The sequence below is a fragment of the Tursiops truncatus genome, chromosome 1 (assembly GCF_011762595.2).
Source record: "Tursiops truncatus isolate mTurTru1 chromosome 1, mTurTru1.mat.Y, whole genome shotgun sequence".
NCBI classification, from domain to species: Eukaryota; Metazoa; Chordata; class Mammalia; order Artiodactyla; family Delphinidae; genus Tursiops; species Tursiops truncatus.
The window spans coordinates 58,605,721-58,629,820 of NC_047034.1; the positions used below are offsets into that span (position 1 = coordinate 58,605,721).

The window sequence follows — 24,100 nt, forward strand, 5'->3', positions numbered from 1 at the left end:
ACGATGGACTGCTATGCAACAGTGGAAATGAGCTAACTACAGCTATGTGTGTCAATATGGGTGAGTATCACAAATACAAGTTCAGCAAATGGAGCAAGTCATAGAAGATTACATACAGAGTGACTCCATTCACAGAAAGTTCAAAACAGGTAAAATGAACCATAATATTTAAGAATGTATACATTAGTGGTAGAACTGTAAGGAAACGTTAAGCAATTAAAGTCACAAAAATCATTACAATGGTTACCTATGGGCGGGGGTGTTATGAGAGGCAAGTGCATACAGAATGTGTTTGAAAAAAAAGAAAAAGAATGTATTCGAGTGCTAGTAATGTTCTATTTCTTGACCTGGGTAGTGCTTACATAGGTGTTTGCTTTACAATTATTTGTTAATTATATTAAAATGTACATATAAAGTTTATTTACTTTGTTTTACTCATAAATATGCTATCCATGCATGTTTTTTTCAGTTACCTATTACTGTGTAACACACCACTTACCCAAACTTAGTAGCTTACAATAACAGTATTTTATTGTTCTTATGATCCTGTGGGTTGACCACCTTGGCTGGACAAGGGCTGAACTTTTTAAGATTGTCTCTCCAGTCACATGTGGGGCTCCTCAGAGAGATGACTGTTACATCTAGGGCTCACTAGCTACCTTTCTCTCTATGGGGGTCTCTCTGGCAGAGGAGACCACTTTACATTGTGGCTCAGGGCTCCAAGAGCAAATAGTACAAGATGACAAGCCCCAATGTGAAAGTGCTTATTAAGCCTTGGCATCATGCTTGATTATATCTCAATGAGCCCAGAGTCAAGGCGGGTATGGTCTACACAAGGGCACGAAAACCAGAGTGGGGAGGTATGCTTCATGGGGAGATATATATATATATATATATGATATATACATATAAAAATATATACATATAAAGGTATATATATAAGCCCATAAAAATTTAATTGGTTTTTTAAAATATATATACCTATATTACATATATATGTATATATATATTTCATATATATATTCATATATATATATATGAAAAGTCTCAATTGTCTAAGGACAGCCCCACTTGAAGGTAAGAAGATGGTTCACATTATTAGTATGTCCCACTCAAGTTTATGATTCTGATACTTGTTATGTAAGTCACAAGTTTCCTTCTTGCAGTCACTGCCACCTTCATTCTCCTTAGTTCAAGTTAGCTGGACTAAAGTAACCAGTAAACAAATTGGGTGTTAAAAAGAAATAAAGAAAAAAAAACTAGTGCTGAAAATCTGCTATTTCATCTGCACATGGACATGAGTGTGGTCATCTGCAAATAATTAGAAAGAGCAATCATCAGCAATGCTGCACTGGTTTCTAGGCTCAGAAGTTAATAGCAACTTTATTTGACTTTCTTCAGCCAGAAAATCCTTACAATGGTAATGCAATAATAACTTCTATCAGCCTGGAAGATAACATAAATATCAAGTAAGGAACACATCAGCTTCTGGCCCCGCTCTGTGAGGGCACGGGTGTGTCCTGTGGGCGGCCTCCTAGAGTACAGGGCTCCTGCGTGTGCCACATGAGACTTGGTGTGAGACACAAAGCAGGCAGAGAGGGATCTTTGAATGGAAAGATTCTGCCAACAAGCATACTGATTACAAAGTTCGGGAATTTTTTTTTCTTTTTCTTTTTTAGCAATTTGGCTGAAAGCCTGCTCTAGTCTAGCATTTCTTGTAAGAAATTATGTGGTAGTCCTTTTTCTATTGAGCCATAAGCTCTCAGGGGACAGGGACGAATTCATTGCTTTCTTTGTAACTCCCCATAGACCCCTGAACTCACTAGTACATTGTACCCAGTGGGTACTTAATCACTGTCATTGCTTTGGGGCAGACCCAAATCTCAAAAACCAGAGTCATTAAGAGCATGTTTAGCCAAATATTTTTAGAGTTTAAAAGAGGTTTTGTTTTGAGTTTGAGGTGGAGGCCCAGCTAAACTTCTTCTTTATTTCAAATAGCCCTGTGTCTTCAACAGAAATTTTGCATAGCAAAATATGTATTTACAAAGGATTCAGCTCAGCTAACTGCCCCTTGGCATATCACATACCGTCATGCTCAGACTCTCCCAAGCCCTTGAGAACTGTACACACCAAAGAGGAGCAATTCAGTCCATTGATTTGATGTTGAACTGGTGCTGATTTGCACCAAGTCTGGATAAGATGAAGCTCCTGAGTGGCTCCTGAAAAGTCCTGGAATGTAAAGGACAGAATTCTAGAGCAGAATTTTCTCTTCTTTTCTTTTCTCCTTAAATGCAATGGCTGGAACACGTATCCGTATGTTTAAGGACATCTAATGGGACTTCTTATTTCTCTTTTTTTTCATCATTGATTTCCTTCAAGAGAGCTTCTATTCATGACTTATGTCCAGAATTTTCATTTGAAAATCCTATTTGAACTGTAATTCATTATCCATCAATAAACGATATCGAAATATCTACTTGTTGAAGGAATGCTGAATGATTCACTTCAGATGAATGGGCAATCATTTGCATACCTCCCAAGGGTCAGATACTGTTCTCAGTATCTGAGAAGGCTGCCTAGAGTAGAAGAATCTGTCATTGTAAAGCTGGTCATTTTTTGGCAGATGAGTTAACGTGGATTACATTTCCCTATCCACTTCTCTCTCTTTTAATTCTTTAAGAGAAATGGAGGGATGACCCTGACAACCTTCACTTTTTATCTTCACTTAAAATTTTCAGGTTGGGTTTGACTTTTCTATGCCATATACTCCTAAAGACAGAATTTTGTGTTAAGTGTGTCAAAGTATGAATCTCATGCTAATTTCCCTTCTTAAATCTAATACTTCTTTTAAAAAGTTTTAGTGGAACATTTATAAGGAAACGAGAAAATAACTCCTATGGATAGAGACCACCCAGACTCCAGCACGATTTAAAAATAGTGACAGGATTCCTATTGTTCTGCCAGGATGGTTACCATGGCAACCATGCCAGATTTTCCGTTGTCTTAAGGCAGGGCATGGTGATAGCTCTCTGGGTAGTTATTGCTTTATGTAATGTGACCACAGTTGAATGATAAATTAAGTACTCTTGCTTACCACTGGGATAAACTGTGGCCAGTGAGGAGAAGGAATGTTCTCTGGTCATATATTCTCAGAGGTGGGCTGGTTGCTGTCACCAGAAAGATGCTTTCCAATCCCGTGTTCTGTCTTCAGGGCACCTGGCTGGGCCCTCTGCACCACGTGCAGGGCCCTCTCTATTCTCTCCTCACAGAGGCTTCTGCTGGACAGAGTGAAACTGGATTCTACTTTTCCCAACACCAGAGCTACCCTTCCTTGAAGTTTCTTCTAATCACTTTCATTTTCAAGTTTTTAGAAACTGCCTCTTACTTTCCTTCCAGGCTATTCAGATGTTTGAGAGAAGTTTGTTTCCAAAAGTCTTATGTTCAGATTACACACTAGTTTTAGGAAAATGCTTACTTCTTGGCCTAAACTGGGAAGTATGAATGGAAATAAAAGTAATTTATGTGTGATAAGTGAGTGGTCGGCAATAGTAAGCCTATATCTCTTTCAAACTTAAAATATATGTTAACTTTCTTTTTGATTCTGAGAAATGGTAAACTTCCATGCCCTTATATTTTAATGTGAAAATACCCAGTGTTTAAAGGTGCTTTTAAAATTTGACAAATAAAAGGAAAAATCAGTCTACCTTAACCAACATGAAATCTTGGTGAAACTGATTCTAACTGGCCAAGGTGCTCACTGCTCTCTAGACACCTCAATAAGCTAAGAATGTGCTCCTGTTCGAAGCAAAATAGACCCCAAGTGTTCTGTATGAGACTCTCACAAACATGCACATTTGCCTCCTCAGCAAGGGTCAAGTAGCACTTAACCCCTCACACAGAAGCTATGAGAGTGGATTTCTTCTTCTAGAAAGCTACTCCTCTTAAACAGTGATGGTATCGGGAGACTGAGCAACAGACCAGTGATTTCCAAAACACATCTAAAGATGCATGCTAAGCCAGGGCAGGTCCTATTTCTAACTTCTTGAAATTTTAGAGGCTTTGAAAATATTCACTGCAGTAAAAAGCTTCCTTGACAGAGTTACGGAAGAACATTGAGATTTCATGCCTTAAAAAATTAAATGGTAGTTTTTTTTCTTGACTTCAAAGGCAGTGAAGAAGAATAGTTTTTTTTTCCTTGTGATAATCCAGATTGAGAAATTTCCAGGAAAAATAAAACACTTTTCCACGGTTGTGAGTATTTCATGCATATTGATTTTCAAACAAAAGAGATATTGATATGGGAATCATCAAAGGGGAAAAAAACGCCCTGTGTATGAAAGGAAGCAAATAAGTGTTTATGAATCTGCTTTATATTAGAGAAAGGCAACAGGGATGAGCTATCACTTAGCTGCTAAGAATATGAGATTAGGAATTTGGTAGACCTGGGTTCAAACCCAGCCTTCACCACTGGTTATCTGTGAAACTTTGGACAAATTATTTAACCTCTCTGTTTTCACTTTCTCATCTGTAACATGTGCATAGAAATGAAATCAACATCACTTCTAGAATTGAATGAGATCATGCATAAAGCACTTAACACAGTGCCTGGCACAGCTTAAAGCTGCTGTTAAGAGTTTTTATTTTTTTCTTCTTGCAAGAGATTTTTGTGGTTGTTTCGACAGTTTAACCCCACGTCTCTACCAAGTTGCCAAAAGAGAATTTTCCATCCCTGCCCCTCTTAACCACACCCTGTTTTAATCATGAACCAGATTTCAACACCATCCCCAAAAGGTCACCACCCACTATAGATTTTTCTCTGTGTAGTTTTAAATTTCACTGTATCCAGAAATGCTAACAGCTAAAGTGATACTTAGCATCTCTTGTAAGATTGTATTGTTATGGTATGCCACTATAATCTAGAAAGGAAAAATATGTGATTTAGACATCACGAGAATGAGGGCATTCACAGTACCCTCAATTCCAACGGCTTCAAGACAATACTCTGTGTTTTGTGCAAGGAAAGAAAAGTTTATACCTTATAAGGCCATCTCTCCAAGGGCTACAAATACCTCAGCAACATCGGCATCACCCAACGCTTCCAAGTAAACCTCTATCTGTCTATCCATCCATCTATCTTACAAAATAGTTCCAACGATGGAACACTGTAGGCTCTAAAGAATTTATCTTCCAACTTAATTTATGTTTTATATTATTTTTATTTCAGATTTCAATTTTGCTTGTGAAACACACCACACCCAATTTATAATGGAATTATCCTCAGAACATTGGCAACTTTAATTTTGGAATAGATCTTGACGATTCAGTGGTTCTCCATCTGTATCAGCTCCTTCTTGTGCAATGATGGAAAACTAACTAAGTTTGGCTTAAGCCAAAAAAAAGGTGGAGGGAGGGAGTGGAGGAGTGAATTTTTTGGTTCTCCCAACCAAACAGAGTAAGGGAGGAACAAGTTTTAGACGCAGCTATAAAGAAGGATTCAACAGGTGCCAATAGACCTTCATTGCTCTGTCTTTCAGTTCAACATTTTAAGTTGTGGCTTCATTCTTAGGTTCCATGAGTTGGCAAGATGGAAAGTAGTTCTAAGCCCAGTTGGGCCCAGGTTTATGCTAGAAAAACAACAAAAATTCCCCCCTGCACCTTCCTCTCAAGTCCTAGTGAAAGACTCAGTGCATGTGAAAATTATGTGTACAAAAAAGTTTGAATAGATTGAGGTGCAAAAGCAAGGTATTTGATGGAGCGACTCCTTCTCAAGTGGCTTCAGGCAACAATGAAATAGTTATCTAAATTGGGCTACCCTGCAACTGTCACACTTTTTTTTTTTCTTTTTGCGGTACACGGGCCTCTCACTGTTGTGGCCTCTCCCGTTGCGGAGCACAGACTCAGCGGCCATGGCTCACGGGCCCAGACACTCTGCGACACGTGGGATATTCCCGGACCGGGGCACGAACCCACGTCCCCTGCATCGGCAGGCGGACTCTCAACCACTGCGCCACCAGGGAAGCCCTTTCTTCTTCTTCTTTTTTTTTTTTTTTTGTGTGTGTGTGTGTGTGACACTTTTATATCTGATAGAATATTTGGATATAACCCAGTCCTATATGACCATCTCAAAGCATCTTATCACATGCTAAACAGCTTCTCACTATGTGTTAGGCAAGCTGTAGGGTTTGAAGAAATAGACATCTGTACCATGAACTTTCACAATAGCCACTTGTTCATGTAAGCCATCAGACATTTCAACCTAGTCGAGGGGAAAATAACAAGGAGGTAATGAAAACTCTTTCGGATTTTGGGTGTATGTGTGTGTGTTGTGCATACACAGAGTTTAAAAACAAAACAAAACAATCAAACAACAACAGAGAGCAACTCACGTCTTTGAGATATATTAGATCCATAAATATTATTCTCACTTAAGTCCAAACTTATCCAGACCCAGGGCACACAAAATGATTTAGAACACCATTGCTGCTCCCTTTTGTTGAGAAAGGTCAGAGGGTGTGGAATTGGCATTGATTGACCACTCAGTGGTTTCCTGGGAATGCTCTCGATGACTTCAGGGAATCTCACAGAACACAGAGATTTGCCTGAGATGGTCCATTTTAGAGTCTGTGTTATCTTCAGCCAGGACTAATTCTTCCATTATTTTAATCAGGGGAAACAGCTGCTGTCATTTTTTTCTACTCTGATATACACTTGTAAAAGTCCTAGATTATTGGCTCAAATTGTGAGCCTGTGCAGGGTTTTGTTTTGTTTTGTTTCGTGTAGGACAGGGATAATAGAATTATTTAATCAGTTCCACACTTTAAGCAAACATTGGAAGAAGTTTTAACTCTTACGAAGTATGAACCTCAAATATTTTCCTCCCTGTTCTTGTATTGGGTCACCCATAGCAGAAAGCTTCTCTCAGTTCTCACAATCAAGAAAAGATAGAATTGGAGTCGTTCCAGATATCTATGGAGAGAATCTGGGCCAGTGAAACTCGATCTGGACATAGAAATTATGCTCTGTTCTTATTTTTAGAAAATAAATGGCTGCTTTCTGGTTACCACGAAAATTCCCTTTTAAAAGTTCTTATGAAATATGGTCACACCACTTAACACTTGCATAAGGCACACAGAATACGTGGCTTTCATTTTTATAGACTGGACAAAATTCCTCACTATAGGTTGGGACCTATTATCATGGCTAGCAGAAAAGGATCCATGCATAGGTTAATTTTGAGGCTGTTTGTAGCATCTTTGTTTTTCCTAGACAATTCAGATTAGAGTAAGTAATCTGCCTATTGTCTTTCTGGTTTCTTCTTATAAAACTAAAACACTGTAGCTTTTTAGTTTAGTAACGTTTTATCACATTGGAAACCAAAGAGGAAGGGGAAGGTTATCAGCTTCACAAAAATAATAAAAAAAGGTTTTTTAAAAATCAGAATTTCAGATTCACAGAGAGAAGTTTATCTGCTATTTTTATTTATTTATTAAACTCTCCAAAGGATTTATGCAAGTTTTTAGATTCTGCATGTGTGCGTCTGTGTGTGCGCTCATGCGTGTGTGTGTGTGTGTGTATGTGTGTGTGTGTACACACTTGTGCTCACATTAACTAGAGAAGGTGATTGAATTATGAGGGATTGTTCTGAGGAAGAAACAATAAAGTAAAGTTGACTAGATTATGGGATTAGACTAAGGGCAGGGTTGACCAAATTTGGGGCTTGTATTGGGGCATTTGGTTGAATAAAATCTGAAAAGCTACACAACCCTCAATTATTTCTGGTAGCATCTTCTGAGAGTAAGATATGTTTTAATTTGGACCTGACTCTACATGGAATGTTGCCATACTTTTCCTTCAAGATTTAACTGAAATTTAGGTTTCCATAGAAACATTCCTCAACTATTTCCCACCTTCAAGAGTAGTCAGCCACTTTTTCCTCTTCTGTAATGGTCATCATTTTTGTATACCTACATAGGCAACGTCCTCAGTAAAGGAAGAGTCCTGACTTGTTCATCATTTAATCCTCTCTTCTGTTTCAGTGGAATGTAGTGGGTAGTAAACCAGGTATAATTTTATTCCTCAAATGTCTGTGTGCTATATGAAAAGATGTCAAAACTCAGATACATCCCATTCATTCATTTATTCAATTATTTATTGAGCAAATATTATGTTCCTGGCACTATTCCAGATGACAGGGATGTACCAACGAACATGCAAAGAATCTTGCCCTCACGGCAACATACATATACAGTATACTACGTAATGATAAATATTTTTTTAAAAAGTAACACTGAGAAGGAAGAGTAGGAGTATTGAGGATAAGGAGGTTTTAAAATTTTAAATGAAGTAACAGAGAAGATAATATTTAGTGTAGATTCCAGTCTTATACAGTCAAGATATAAGACTTAAATAAAGTACATGGAGCACAATCACAGTAGTTGCTATTTAAGGAAAATTTATCATACCTTAATTTATAATTAATGATTCTTGGATGGGAACTTTCATAGTTTAAGTTCCATGGGGTGAGGAGAAAGAGCTTGTTAAATAAATTCTTGGCTTTTAAAAAGATTGTAAATAGAATTTTAAAGCAATTTAGGTGAAAAACTTTCCCAAACAATTTACAGCTGCAATCTAAATATAAATATTTGGTATGTATAATTAAAATCATTTTCTGTATTCACTAAATAGATCCCCTGAGTGTCACTCATACAAGCAACATATTGTTAGCCTAACTCCAATTATTTTAAGCATAGAAAAGTTATAAAGTCCCACTTTAAAAAGTTAATTCAGATAATTTCATTTATTCAAAGAAGTTTTCCTACCAAGATGAATTAGTGTTATTTCCCTGAGCATATTTAAATTCTTACAAAACACACAGTTTTAAAGATGTATTTTTCTTGTGCTCCCATGTCTAGCTAGCTAGAGTTTCACGATCCAAAGAGGTAAGGGAAATTCACAAATTATGCTTTTGCTAGAAACAAAATAATGTCAACACCTGATGATGAGATTTGGGAAGTATCTGTAGAAACAAGAACAAGAAGACATTTCTCACCTTTGCTTCAACAAGCCTGACATAGGCATTTCAGTTTGTTTCTGAGTAACACACATCTCAGTTGTCCATCTTTATCTATTAGACCTTTGTGGCAGTTGACTCTCCCTGGTAGATAAGAACAATACATGTGTAATTTAAGAACCCTTCCTCTTTATTTCAGTTTAATTAGTTATTTCTCACTAGGTAATTGAAAATCAAATTTCTCCTTCAACCAAGTTTATCCTTTGCCTTATTTCCTTGGCACCCTGTAATGTACTCAGTCTTCGGCTATCTCCTACAACAGCACACAAGATCTGATTTCTCAGTTGCCTTCTCTCTAATAGCTCCCCATCTTTGAAGACTGAGGTATTGGCTGGATCAAACCCTGCTGGTCTACAGTCTATTAGGAGACCACCTGTCCTTTGGGGTGACATTATAACAAGGATTTCTTCAGTTGACGGTGCTTTTCCTTTTTAAAAGGGAAGTTTGAACAAGCATTGCCTGGAATGCAAAGAGATTTTCCCAAAGTTCTTTGGGACTGGATGTAGGGCACAAAGAGAAAGGCAAGAGCTGTATGTTGCTGTCTAGAGAAAATTTTAAGCCTACTAACCCACAGTGAATTAGTTGATATTTTTGCACCATTTTCACAGACATGGATCAAATTCTCAATTGTTCAAAAGCAAATTTCCATATGTGTCAATTGTCCCCGAAATTTATTTTTTTCTTTCTCCCTTTTGTTGGACACTTATGAACTTAGGAGAAAACATGTACAACAATATCCTCAGAAAGACTACATGTAAAATAGTAGGAATTTAACTGATGAAATGAAAAATTTGAATTATCGTAGGATTTGAATCATCCACGCTTCCATTAGATTTAGCTAATACAAATTATTACGTTAATATGCTCTATCACTTTTTCATGCATTACCAGTTTTCACCCTCTTGTAGTCCTAATATAACCACTTCCAAAAAAAGCAGGAGTTCTGGACATCTCGAGAAGTCGCTCTGACACTGAGCCGCCCAATCTTGAGCGGACGTGAAGATTGAAATCTGAAATAAAATTTGAAGGAATATTTAGAAGTACAAGCTTCCCCTTCAGCGTTTCCAATTTAGCCTTCCCCCTCCCCACATTTAACTGGCCTCCTTCTGGAAAGCTGGCCGGCTCTTCAAGGATCAGGATAACTCCTCCAGTTACACTCTATATGGAAGCTCTGGCAGTTACTCTGCTGTTTTTATATGAAGGTTTTATTAAGTCTGTGCCAAACAGCTTCCCGTCAGTGAATCAGCTAAAGATAAAAGTTTTTGCTCAAGTGACAACTCTGTAATAAAGGCAGTTTGTGTGTGTGTGTGTGTGTGTGTGTGTGTGTGTGTGTGTGTTAGAAGATGGAGATTTCCGCATGACGGATACTGGATTTTCCTACAAACACACATCAAAGGAAAAGCCTGTTTCTCAACTGGTTCTCATGTTTTCTTCTAGTTGGCTTCTTATCAAGATGATTCAGAAAAGGCTGCTGAACTGTGGTGCACAAACAAGGACATGGGGTACTGATGATTCAACCTTGTCAAATCCGCTGGGGTTTCTCTGCAGAGCCCAGGGAGTGACTGTCCACTTGAAAAGATGCTCTTCTATCAAGACATGTGGAGAGAAACACAGGAAGGCCTGGTTATAAAAACTAAATGGAGATTGTATTTGTTTTGAAGCTCTTCTTAAAATTGCTTTTAGCATTACGCTATGTGTATGGTAGTTGCTGAGGAGAGTAAAACCCAAGGTGGCAGCCGCATTATCCTCCCCTTTCGGAGAGTGGTACTAATGGGCCCTAGAGGAGTGTCTTCTAAATTTTAGTAAAAACTAAAACCTTTTAATTGATAATTAAGACATTTGGCTACGACTATAAACTCAGAAAAACTTGTGATTTTAGGCTTTCCAATCAGGTCAGAACATGTTTGTTTGTTTTTCAAAATTAGGTCTGATTAAAAATATTTCTAGTTGATGGAAACTGGGTTGTTTCCAGTTTGGGGCTAGTATAAATGAATCAGCTATAAACATTTGAGTACAAATCTTTGGTTGAATTTATGTTTTTATTTCTCTTGACTAAAGGAAAAGAGTAGAATTGGTGGGATATCTAGTAAGTATATATATTTCACTACATACTTTACTTGTATGGTTAATCATATAAAAGTGATTGTACAATTTTGCATTCCCACCTGCATTGTATATGAGCTCCACTTACCATATCCTTGCTAACATTTGGTATGGCTGGTTTAAAATTTTTTTGCCATTCTATGTATGTATATGTGTATGCATGTATATATGTATTGCTAACTTATTATGGCTTTATTTTCATTAACCTAATGACTAATCACCTTGAGCATCTTTTTCTGTGCTTATTTATCATGTATATATCTACTTTGGTTACACGTCTATAAAAACATTTTGCGTGGTTTTTTTTTGCGGTACACGGGCCTCTCACTATTGTGGTCTTTCCCGTTGCGGAGCACAGGCTCCGGACGCGCAGGCTCAGCGGCCATGGCTCACGGGCCCAGCCACTCCGCGGCATGTGGGATGCTCCCAGACCGGGGCACGAACCCGCATCCCCTGTATCGGCAGGCGGACTCTCAACCACTGCGCCACCAGGGAAGCCCACATTTTGCCTTTTTTTTGATGTTGTCTTTTCATTATTGAGATGTAGAGGTTCTTTGTGTAATTTATATAGATTCTTGTCAGATACATCTTTTGGCAATATTCTCACCTAGTCTGTCGTTTGCCTTTTCATTTTCTTATACTGTTTTTTTAAATGAGCTAAGCCTTTAAATTTTGTTGGAATCCAATGTATCAATTATTTTTTCTCATTTGCAGATTTTTTTGGTTCAATCTAGAATATCTTTGTTTAGCTGAAGTTCACAAAGATTTTCTCATGTGTTCTTCCAGAGGGGTTTTAGTTTTAGCACTTAAACTTAAGTCTACAATCTATTTTGAGTTAATTTTTCTGTATGGTGAAAGTAAGAGTCAAGATTTATCTTTTTAATTGTATCTTATTTTTCCAGCATTATTTGTTGATAAAAATATCCTTTCTCCATTGAAATACCTTGGCACCTTTGTCATAAAACATTGAGCAAATATGTGATTGTTTATTTCTGGACTCTCAAATCTATCCCATTGATCTATACATCTATCCTTTTGCCAACACCATGCTACCATACTATCTTGATTGCTGTAACTCTACAGGCTTAAAAACAGGTAGTATAAGTCCTAAAACTTGATTTTTCACTTTCAACTTTTTCAGGGTGACTATTTTATGTCCTTTGAATTTCCATACAAATTTTAGAACTCACTTTTCAATTTCTACAAAAAGAAACCTATTTTGGGGCTTCCCTGGTGGCGCAGTTGTTGAGAGTCCTCCTGCCGATGCAGGGGACACGGGTTCGTGCCCCGGTCCGGGAAGATCCCACATGCTGCAGAGCGGCTGGGCCCGTGAGCCATGGCCACTGAGCCTGCGCGTCTGGAGCCTGTGCTCCGCAACGGGAGAGGCCACAGCAGTGAGAGGCCCGCGTACCACAAAACAAAACAAAAAAACCTATTTTAACTGGGTTTGCATTTGAATCAATAGATCAATTGGGGAAGAATTGACAACTTAATATTGAGTCCTATGATCCATGAAAATGGTATATCTCTCCATTTATTTGGGTTCTTTTAACCTTATCTTCACATGTTGTAGTTTCCAATGTACAGGTCTTACACATGTTTTGTTAAATTTATCCTTAAGTATTTCAGGCTTGTTTCTAGTTTCTTATGATGGAAGCATTGACTATTGATTTGAGACCTTTCTTCGTTTCTAATGTAAATATTTATTACTATAATTTCTTCCTTAAGCATTAATTTAGTTGAATTCCACAAAAATTTTAACAGTTTTATTTGGTTAAATTGACCTACATTAAAATGTATATATTTAAAAGATATCATTTGAAATATTTTCTGAAGCCATCATTACAGTCAAGACAATGAACGTATCAAACACTACCAAGTATTTCCGTGGTACCAAGTAATTTATTATTATAAACAATCTTTTGGTAATCTCCCTCTTATTCTTCCTCACTTCGCTCTGGTTCCTCCTGGCAACATTGATCTGCTTTCAGTTACTGTAGATTAGTCTGCTTTTTATACCTTTAAATAAGTAGAATCATATAATATGTATTCTTTTCTATCTGACTTCCTTCACTGAGTATAATTATTTTGAGATTCATCTATGTTATATTATGTTTCAACAGTTTATTCTTTTTATTGCTTAGTAGTATTCCATTTTATGGATATACCACAATTTGTTTATCCATTCACATGTTGATGGACTTTCAGGTTGTCACCAGTTGTAGTGGTTCCCACTTTATAGCTATTATATATAACATTTCTATGAGTATTGGTGTACATCTACTTCTATGGATACATGCTTTCATTTCTCTTGGATAAATACCCAAGAATGGAAAAGTTGGATGATATGGTACATGTTTGTTTAACTTTTTAGGAAACTGCAAATCTGTATCCAAAGTGGTTATGCCACTTTACATTCCCACCTGAGGTATATGAGATTTTCATTTGCCTCATTACTATATTATTCCTTAAATTCATATTTTATTTGAATGCTACCTGAGAAAATCTCTTATATATTTTAAAATACTCAAGATTTCCATTTGACATTTCATCTATGGACGAAAGCCTTTCAAGATAAAATCACTCTTAGGGGGACAATTGAGCATGGTGTTACATTTTTCATACAAATACAAACATTACTATTTGATTCTGTTCTGTTTTGGTGCCAAAGCTGAGATATGAGCCTGAGGGCTGCAGCAGCAGCCATGCTTATAGTTCGCCCAAAAGAATGGGACCAGCATTGCAGAGAAAGAAACAAAGAGAGAGAAGGAGAGAATAAAAGGTGGAAGGGAGACAGACTGATAGAATTCAAATCCTTTGCTTCAGCATCTTGTTACATGAGATAATATATTTCACTTTTTTGCCTTTAAAAGTGTATTATATGGGGCTTCCCTGGTGGTGCAGTGGTTGGGAGTCCGCCTGCCAATGCAGGGGGCACGGGTTCGTGCCCGGGTCCGGGAAGATCCCATATGCCGCGGAGCGGATGGGCCCGTGAGCCATGGCCACTGAGCCTGTGCGTCCGGAGCCTGCGCTCCGCAACGGGAGAGGCCACAGCGGTGAGAGGCCCACGTACCGCAAAAAACAAAAAGTGTATTGTATGTCATCCCTCCCCACAAGCTACATATTTTAATTAATGAGGCCACAGTAACACAGGAATAACACACCATGCAATTTTAAAAAGACAGAATGTAACATACTGCTAAGTGATAGATACCTTTGTCCTTCTATTATATCACTTCTATTATACCATCTCTCAAGCTCTGCGTGATCAGTATTAGGCAATTGTGAAAGTGAGAATTCACTGGGAGCCATTGACGATATAGGAAGCTGTATAAGTTTCCGTTGTTCTGAAAGCCTCTGTTTAAAGACAGTTCTGAGGCTCATACACCTTTCAGACCTCCACCTGGCATCCTGTACCACCATCACCCACTTTGTCTCTTGTGTTCCCACAGCATAAAGCTTGTCCTATTTTTTTTCAAAAGCTTTCAGGAGCTTCCAAATATCAAACAGCTTATACAGCTTAATATCAAAAAAACAAACAGCCCAATCTAAAAGCAGAAGACCTAAATAGACCTTTCTCCAAAGAAGACATACAGATGGCCAAAAGGCACATGAAAAGATGCTCATAACACTAATTACTAGAGAAATGCAAATCAAAACTACAGCGAGGTATCACCTCACACCAGTCAGGATGGCCATCATTAAAATATTTACAAATAATACAGGCTGGAGAGGGTGTGGAGAAAAAGAAACCCTCCTACACTGTTGGTGGGAATGTAAATTGATTCAGCCACTATGGAGAACAGTCTGGAGACTTCTTAAAAATCAGAAACAGAGTCACCATATGATCCAGCAACCCCACTCCTGGGCATGTATCTGGAGAAAACTCTAATTTGAAAAGATACATGCACCCTGAAGTTCATATCAGCTCTATTTACAATAGCCAGGACATGGAAACAACGTAAGTGTCCATCGACAGATGAATGGATAATGAAAATGTGGTACACATATACAACAAAATATTACTCAGTCATAAAAAAGAATAAAATAATGCCATTTGCATCAACATAGATGGGCCTAGAGATTATCATATTAAGTGAATTAAGTCAGACAAAGACAAATATCATATGATATCACTTATGTGTAGAATCTAAAAAAAATATGATACGAATGAACTTTTTTACAGAACAGAAATAGACTCACAGACATAGAAAACAAAATTATGGTTACAAAAGGGGGTTAGCAGGGGAGGGGAGGAACAAATTAGGAGTTTGGGATTAACATATACACCCTACTATATATAAAATAAACAAGGACCTACTATATAGCACAGGAAACTATATTCAGTATCTTGTAATAGTCTGTAATGTAAAATAATATATATATTATATATATAATATATATAATATCTGAATCACTTTGCTGTGCACCTGAAACTAATACAACATTGTAAATTAATTATAATTCAATTAAAACTGGTTAAAAAAAGAAGCATTTGTAGATGCACGGTATTTAGGTAATGATAGATCTGCTTGTAAAATATTTGTACAATTTTATAATTCTATGCCTCATTTACCTATTTTAAAACCCTCACTTGGGCTTTTTTACCATTAGTAAGTTCTCAGATATTTTTTGAGTTTTTAAGTTGAAAGGTGTCGTGTTAGACATGTTTACAGACCATTTTAAGTGTTTGAAAGTTGTCCACAAATAAAAGATATCAAAACATTAAAACTTTCTATTATTGTGAAAAAACAAACTGGTTCAAATAAATCTTTTTCTGACAGGGCAGTCCATTTATCCATGAAGAAACTTCCACTAACAAATGATATGATCAAGAACCTCTTATTAACAAAGCATTGTCATGGTATGTACAAACGTCGACTTAAAAATTCTGTATGGGGCTTCCCTGGTGGCGCAGTGGTTGGGAGTCCGCCTGCCAATGCAGGGGACACGCGTTCGTGCCCCGGTCCGGGAGGATCCCACATGCCGCGGAGCGGCTGGGCCCGTGAGCCATGGCCGCTGAGCCTGCGCGTCCGGAGCCTGTGCTCCGCAATGGGAGAGGTCACGACAGTAAGAGGCCCGCATACCACAAAAAAAAAAAAAAAAAAAAAAAAAATTCTGTATGATTTGAAATCTGATTAACTCCACAATTACCTCTGTTTATGCTTAGTCTTGACAAAACCCCCAAAATTTACAGAAGTCACCCTTCACTTTTGAATAACCAGGGACTAATACTTTTCTCTAAAGCTCTTCATCCCTTTCAAGGCCAGACAGAGCCCTATTAAATGAAAATCATGGAATGCTGGCAAGTTCTGCCTTTTTGCAATCTGGAAACAAGAAGATAGGCTTTTGACTATTTTGTTTTCCTCTCAGGAAGGAATTTAGTCAGATGATTAACTATAAATATATTTACAGTTCATGGATCCCAGGGCCCACTGGTGTGATTTAATTTAGTAAATATTCCACACAAAATCCAAGTAGCTAAGAAACTGACTAGCTAAGGTAATGTGAGCGATGGAAAACTAGAGGGTAATTTTTAAGGTGATTGAACTTACAGAGTGGATAAACTTCAAGGTAGTAATAGTGAACCCGTGCTTAGAAGAGCAATGCCTGGGTCTACTTCTATCCAACCTGACCAAGGCAATCAAACCGGAGCTTTACCAGATGCCTACACATTCTGAATATATTGGCAGACACCCAGTGCTTTAGGGAATGAGAAAGAGACAAGGGCATTTTTCGATAAAAACCCGTCGGAGCATTCTATCCCAGCTACATTATATCTCGTGCAAGGGAGACATCTTGTGTTCCATTAAGCCCAAAGGCTTTATTTTTAGTGAGGATAGATGGAAGCTTTTCTCCGTTAACCTAGGTGAGCTTTTGGAAGACAAATTTATCCTAAAGAGTCAAGCATAAATCTATACTTAGGCTACAGATGAGGCAATATAGATTTTTACCTTGGACTGAAAATACCTCAGCCACTTTGGCTGTGGATGGAATTCTTCAACCTCCTATTTTTAAAAGTTTCACGCTTGAAAAATTCAAAGAGTACTACCCTAAAATAGAACTTTAAGGAGAAGGACCGTCAATTCATCAGGGTACGTTAAAAGGCCAAATTAAATCTAACAAGTTTATGAAGATGGTTTTATAGTCAGCTCATCAAATACTCATTGAGAGTCTACTAAGTGCAAGAGGCACAGTGCTGAGTGAAAACTGTGGTCACCATTACTTTAAGAGGGTTTTAGTCTAGAGGGAAAAAAGGCATTTTTTTTTTTTTTTTTTTGCGGTAAGCGGGCCTCTCACTGCTGTGGCCTCTCCCGCTGTGGGGCACAGGCTCCGGACGCGCAGGCTCAGTGGCCATGGCTCACGGGCCCAGCCGCTCCGCGGCATGTGGGATCCTCCCAGACTGGGGCACGAACCCGCGTCCCCTGCCTCGGCAGGCGGACTCTCAACCACTGCGCCACCAGAGAAGCCCCAAAAGCATATTTTAAACTGGTTACTTAACATGTTAGAAATTAGAAGTGTGTGCAACACATACTACAGGAGCATTTTACAGGGCAGATTTCTGAATTTCCCATGCTTTGTCAATCAGCTTCAGCAGAATGTGCAAAGAAAATGAGTGCTCCTCTGAGGGCAGTTCCACGCAAGAGTATGGAGGGTGTTCTGGCAGTAGGGTAGTCCCTCTCCCTCTCACTCATACCATGGAATATGAAATGAAAAGGCAGCTTGGACCCCTATTTACAATTTTATTCAAAAGTGTCCTGGAAGAAAAAGCCAGTAATATGGATCAATATAAACACACTTATGGCTGAGAAGCGAAAGGGGCAGAAACAAAACAGGAAAGTAGTGGACCCAGGGTTCCACAAAGGAACCCTGGGGGATTGTCCAATCCTAAATGGAGAGGGGAAATAAATGGCAATGGAATTTGACCTGAAACCTTTGGAGCTTAAGCTTTAAGCAAAACGTAAACCTTGAAGACAAAGTTCTGCTTGCAGAAATCTTATCTTGTGGGGAAGCACTGTGCTGGGCCTAGAAGGCTCTAACCAGCCATTGACATGCTAGGGAGACTTTCTGGCAGGGTGTGACCATTTCAAGGCAGCACTGAAAGCCTGGTATGTTTATATAGTCATGTCCAGTTTACCTGTGTCAGACAAGACTTTGACAGGCCTAAGAGAAGGAACTATGCAGGATCTCCAGTTATCCATGCTGCTGGAAACACCACTAGCCTGGCCAGCCAAAGAAAAACACATGTGCCTGCCAGAAGTAACAAAGTAATGAACTTTCCATGAAAGCTATCAGTTCTGGACAATTTGATATTTTTAGAGAAAAGACTTATGTATAGTAGGTACCATGATCATTAAGACCTGAACTGATGTGGCTCATGTATTCAGGATGAAGGTGAGGGTTGCCAGTGAAGAAATGAAGCATCAGTGCAGAGAATTTGTATTCTTAAAGGAGCAGTAAGGCCCAAATATCAGGGAAATATACAATAACCTACACTTTAAAGCATGGAATGTCAAGGTCTAAGGATTCCTTATGGCATCAACAACCTGTCATTAATGCATAGTTTGGACTGAAAAACAAGGGCTTAGGAAATGTAAATATGCTTTACCTACAATCTACACTTGTAATTTTTGTGCCTTAGAAATGGAAAGATAAGAAGTGTACAAGATTTTCACACACATTAATAACCCCTAAGGGTCCTTGGCCAAACAGTCCTGAGCTAGGATGTAATTGGTTCACTGTGGTCCTGTACATTTCCAGAAATTTCCTTAGGGTCAATTTAACACTTAGATCCTAGAGTTACAGATTTTTTTTAAAGTATGCTTTTTGCAGCTTATCAAATGAGATCATCCAGTTTCTCAGAGACAAAAGCAGACTTAATATTTGAATAGCACCTGGGGCTTAAAAACAAAGAAAACGTCTCTAAAAAACTGGTAAATGTCAGGTATAATGTTGTAAATATGAAACTTCATATTTCTCTAGACCTTAACACAACGTCTTGCACAAGGTTATAACCTAGAAAAAACTTGGCCTCAGATTGAATTTTTTCATTAATAAGTGAATCCTGTATAAATGCCAGTATTCTTAGAAGTAACTTATTTTATTTCTGCTAGGACTGAAAGCATCACTTAATCTAGGAGTGCCAGATGTCATCATTCAATAAAGTATTCAGCACTCTATCTATCTGAATATTCATGAACCCAGATGCCTAGGAAATGTCAGATTACTGATACTCTGGTGAAATTGTGTACCAGAAACTGTTCAATGTATGTTTTGGGGAAAACAAGTTCCAGTCTTGAGTCTCTGATTTTACTCAGTATTCAGCTGCAGGTCCCTTGCCTTACATACCACAAAGTTGTTCATTAATACGGGAAAGTTTGGGTTGTAATCTCAATTTGTTTCTTTTACATAAAAGTGTTTATTTGGATTTAACTGTAGACCAGGAGAGAGATCACCTGCCCCTTTCTCATCAAGACATCCTTCATGGTCTTCCCATCATGGATAGTCAACAAAGGTAAAAATCTACCTTCAGAAGTCATTCACTTAAATCAATGTCTATTTTCTGCCAAAGTAGGATGGTAAATTATGAGGAGCTATGAGGTTGGATATGCCAAATGAGAGAACTGATTCCTGCCATAAAAAGCTTAATATAAAGAGTCATTAGTGAATGATTTGCAATCCTATATACTTTTAGTTCAATTCTATATACTTAGAGTTCAATTCAGTGTTGGCCAAAGATTGGGAGTGGATGTCCTTAACGTAGCTATCCAACTGCCAAATGCAAACTTAGGGGAATGGACTACTGAGTTGAAGTGAAGAAAGTAGAACGAGTCTTTTGTAGCCATACTGTTCAAAATCTTCTTATTGCATCTAGAATAAAATTTTAACTCTTCACCATGGCCTATTGTCCTACATAACGTGGCTTCTGATGGCTTTCCCAACCACCCCTGGTCTTCTCTCTACCCTCTTCTCAATGCTCCAGCCACATGGCCTCCTTTAAAACATGCAGGTCCTAAGGTCCTGCCTTACAACTGTCTCAGGTAATGCTCCTTCTCCCTCCAAATGCTCTCTGTGATCCTCCCTCTTCTCCCCCAGATCTTCCTGTGGCTGCCTCTGTCTCATCTTTAAACTCTTAGCCAAAATTTCCTCCACTTTGCACTATGGGAGGGCCTCTCCTGAACATCCAATTTAAAGGGGATTTCCTGCATCCCAGTCACTCTCTAGCATCTCTCCCTGTTTAATTCTTTTATTTTTGTTTATAACACTATTTATGTCCCAAAGTAACCTTGTTTATTGGTCACTTTTCTGTTTCCACCAACTGGACTCAAACTATGTTGAAGGCAGAGACTTTGTCTGTCTCGTTCGTTACTTATTTCTGGCACGTATGGCCTGGCATATAGAAGGTGCTCAATAAATATCAGTAGAAAAACAGAAACCAAAATGGATCAAATAAAGCTCTGTCGTGGGTAATTGGATCCTAATATGGGGCCTATGAAGATATTGCTTCAGGGATCCAAGCAAGGATGGCCCATATTCAAGCCATGTAGGGCACAACGCCCAGCTTTAATGTCCACAAGTAACCTTCTGACAAGTTCATCTAACCCAACCACTCTTTGCTTCTCTCACCCCTATTTATCACTCATACCAAGCCTTTCATCTGGCCTCTCCCATAATTCCTCTTGGATATTCTGGAAATGACACATGGAAACATGGACTTTGTCCATGGGAACCAACACACAGTTAACCACCCTTCCACCAAAGCTCCATTTAGTCTCCAGTGTGTTTGGACTGGCTGTTTGTCAGGGCGCAGGGCACTGGTCACTCTCAGAACAGGAGCTTTGCCTTCAATTGTTATAGCCGTCTGTGTCTTAATCAGTAGCTCTGTTTTAAGTGGTTAGAGATGCATAGTATTTGGCTTCAACCACAGGCATCCCTGGAAGGAAAATGGGAGGATGAGAGGTCAGTTAATCTGTGGTTGGAATCAAAATACCTAAGCCCAGTGGGGGCTGATCTAAACGAGGCTGAGTATGTCTGCATACTCAGTTTCGGAACTGAAGTGGGGAGTGGTTCTGATGCTTTGGCAACAATCAAGGAGAGAAGAAGAAAAGCGTGCAGAACGGATGGGAGAAACAAAGTTCTACCGACTGAAAATCTTATGGCTTCATGGATGTGTTACTTCATTTTACTGGAAAGTATTTTAGAGTAGGCAAGTCCTGAAGGGAGAGTTGTTAATTTTATATTCTCCTCAAACAAAACATTTTGACAATATACCCACAAAAGCTGTGGAATCCATGACCCCAGCTGTTGTGTGTCACCAACTGTCAGAATCATAAATATTTCCCTTCACATCTCCATGCATCTTTCAGAGTTAATATCTGCATGCAACTTGGTGATTCAGTTATGATGACACAGTGAGAACAAAAAGCAAAGTGTTGGGTTTTGTTTGTTCTAATTATTTTTCTTTCTTCTTCTCTCTCTATAACTTCTTTAAAAGAAGCTGATAAGCAGAACTTCAAGTGTGCTTGTTCAATTATTGTGATGTGCTTGTTTCCCCTAGGCAGGAGAGGAGAGTGTTAAGTGCTGGACATGCAAGGAAATTTTTGTTTTCCAACACCCAAGTGGACGCTGCATTCTCCTCACTGTGTGCTGTGGTTAACAGGAGATGACAGCTATCTGTTCCCCATCCTGTAATCATGTCTTCTTGATCTGCCTTTTAAAATTACACACTTATTAGAAAGCTCTGTGATCCATTTCCTGTTTGCCAAGACACCTGTCATATGGACTTTGCATTCAGAATCAGTAACTGCTAGTCTGTGGGAACACACACAGCTTTTAAAAGACAGAAGTTTGTGGAGTCAAAAGTGCTGGATTCTTATCTCGTCTTTGTTACTTATGTACCACGATCTGTCAAATGGTAATACTGTCATCCACCTGGTAGGATTATTGTGTGGCTCAGGTTAATTAATATGCATAAAGCACTTGGTAAAGAGTAAACAATAATGTGAATATAAATAGAATTAAAGAAGTTCCTGAGTGATATATTGGGAGTGGTTACTACCAGAGCTTCCCAAAGGGCTTCATATAGCCACATTTATTAATTAGGAAGCTTCTTCATGTGCTGCTAAATCACTTACACACATTTCATGTGAGCTATATAAACTTTTCCTAGGTCAAAAGTTATATATTGCTTTTCTACAATCTTGATAAAGAAAAATGGAGCTAGAGAAATCAGGCTCCCAGACTTCAGACTATACTACAAAGCTACAGTAATCAAGACAGTATGGTACTGGCACAAAAACAGAAATATAGATCAATGGAACAGGATAGAAAGCCCAGAGATAACCCCACGCATGTATGATCAGCTTATCTTTGATAAATGAGGCAAGAATATACAATGGAGAAAAGACAGCCTCTTCAATAAGTGGTGCTGGGAAAACTGGACAGCTACATGTAAAAGAATGAAATTAGAACACTCTAACACCATACACAAAAATAAACTCAAAATGGATTCAAGACCTAAATGTAAGGCCAGATACTAGAAAACTCTTAGAGGAAAACATTAGCAGAACACTGTATGACATAAATCACAGCAAGATCCCTTTGACCCACCTCCTAGAGAAATGGAAATAAAAACAAATATAAACAAATGGGACCTAATGAAACTTAAAAGCTTTTGCACAACAAAGGAAACCATAAACAAGACGAAAAGACAACCCTCAGAATGGGAGAAAACATTTGCAAACAAAGCAACTGACAAAGGATTAATCTCCAAAATTTACAAGCAGCTCATGCAGCTCAATATCATAAAAACAAACAGCCCCATCCAAAAATGGGCAGAAGACCTAAATAGACATTTCTCCAAAGATGATATACAGATAGCCAACAAACACATGAAAGAATGCTCAACATCACTAATCATTAGAGAAATGCAAATCAAAACTACAATGAGCTATCACCACACACCAGTCACAATGGCCATGATCAAAAAATCTACAAAAATTAAATGTTAAAGAGGGTGTGGAGAAAAGGGCACCCTCTTCCATTGTTGGTGGGAATGTAAATTGATACAGCTATTATGGAGAACGGTATGGAGGTTCCTTAAAAAACTAAAAATAGAACTACCATTTGACCCGCTACTGGGCACATTCCCTGAGAAAACCATAATTCAAAAAGAGTCATGTACCACATGTACCACAATGTTCATTGCAGCTCTATTTACAACAGCCAGGACATGGAAGTAACCTAAGTGTCCATCAACAGATGAATGGATAAAGAAGATGTGGCACATATATACAATGGAATATTACTCAGCCATAAAAAGAAATGAAATTGAGTTATTTGTAGTGAGGTGGAAGGACCTAGAGTCTGTTATACAGAGTGAAGTAAGTCAGAAAGAGAAAAACAAATACTGTATGCTAACCCATATATATGGACTCTAAAAAAAAAAAAAGGTTCTGAAGAACCTAGGGGCAGGACAGGAATAAAGACGCAGACGTAGAGAATGGACTTGAGGACATGGGGAGGGGGAAGGGTAAGCTGGGATGAAGTGAGAGAGTGGCGTGGACATATGTACACTACCAAATGTAAAATAAATAGCTAGTGGGAAGCAGTTGCACAGCACAGGGAGATCAGCTCGGTGCTTTGTGTCAACCTAGAGGGGTGGGATAGGGAGGGTGCAAGGGAGACGCAAGAGGGAGGAGATGTGGGGATGTATGTATATGTATGGCTGATTCACTTTGTTATAAAGCAGAAACTAACACACCATTGTAGAGCAATTATACTCCAATAAAGATGTTAAAAAAATAAATAAATAAAAATTAAAAAATAAGTTATATATTGCTTTTCTAACAAGTATGAAGTTTAGTTCACAATACCAGCATGCAATAAATGGCACATACATTTGTTCCTCTAAAGCCAATTTAATCT

The 24,100-nt window shown here is 38.3% G+C and overlaps 1 long non-coding RNA gene across 1 annotated transcript in view; it reads left to right on the plus strand.

Annotated features, from left to right (window-relative positions):
• LOC117312105 (uncharacterized) overlaps positions 1-24,045 on the plus strand; it is a 104,739-nt gene extending 80,694 nt beyond the window's left edge. Inside the window, exons 2-6 of the long non-coding RNA XR_004526245.2 lie at positions 10,508-10,572; positions 11,129-11,156; positions 15,958-16,037; positions 19,613-19,688; positions 21,732-24,045. This is a non-coding gene — a long non-coding RNA (uncharacterized lncRNA). The remainder of the gene's footprint in view (positions 1-10,507; positions 10,573-11,128; positions 11,157-15,957; positions 16,038-19,612; positions 19,689-21,731) is intronic.
• Positions 24,046-24,100: the final 55 nt, after the last annotated feature.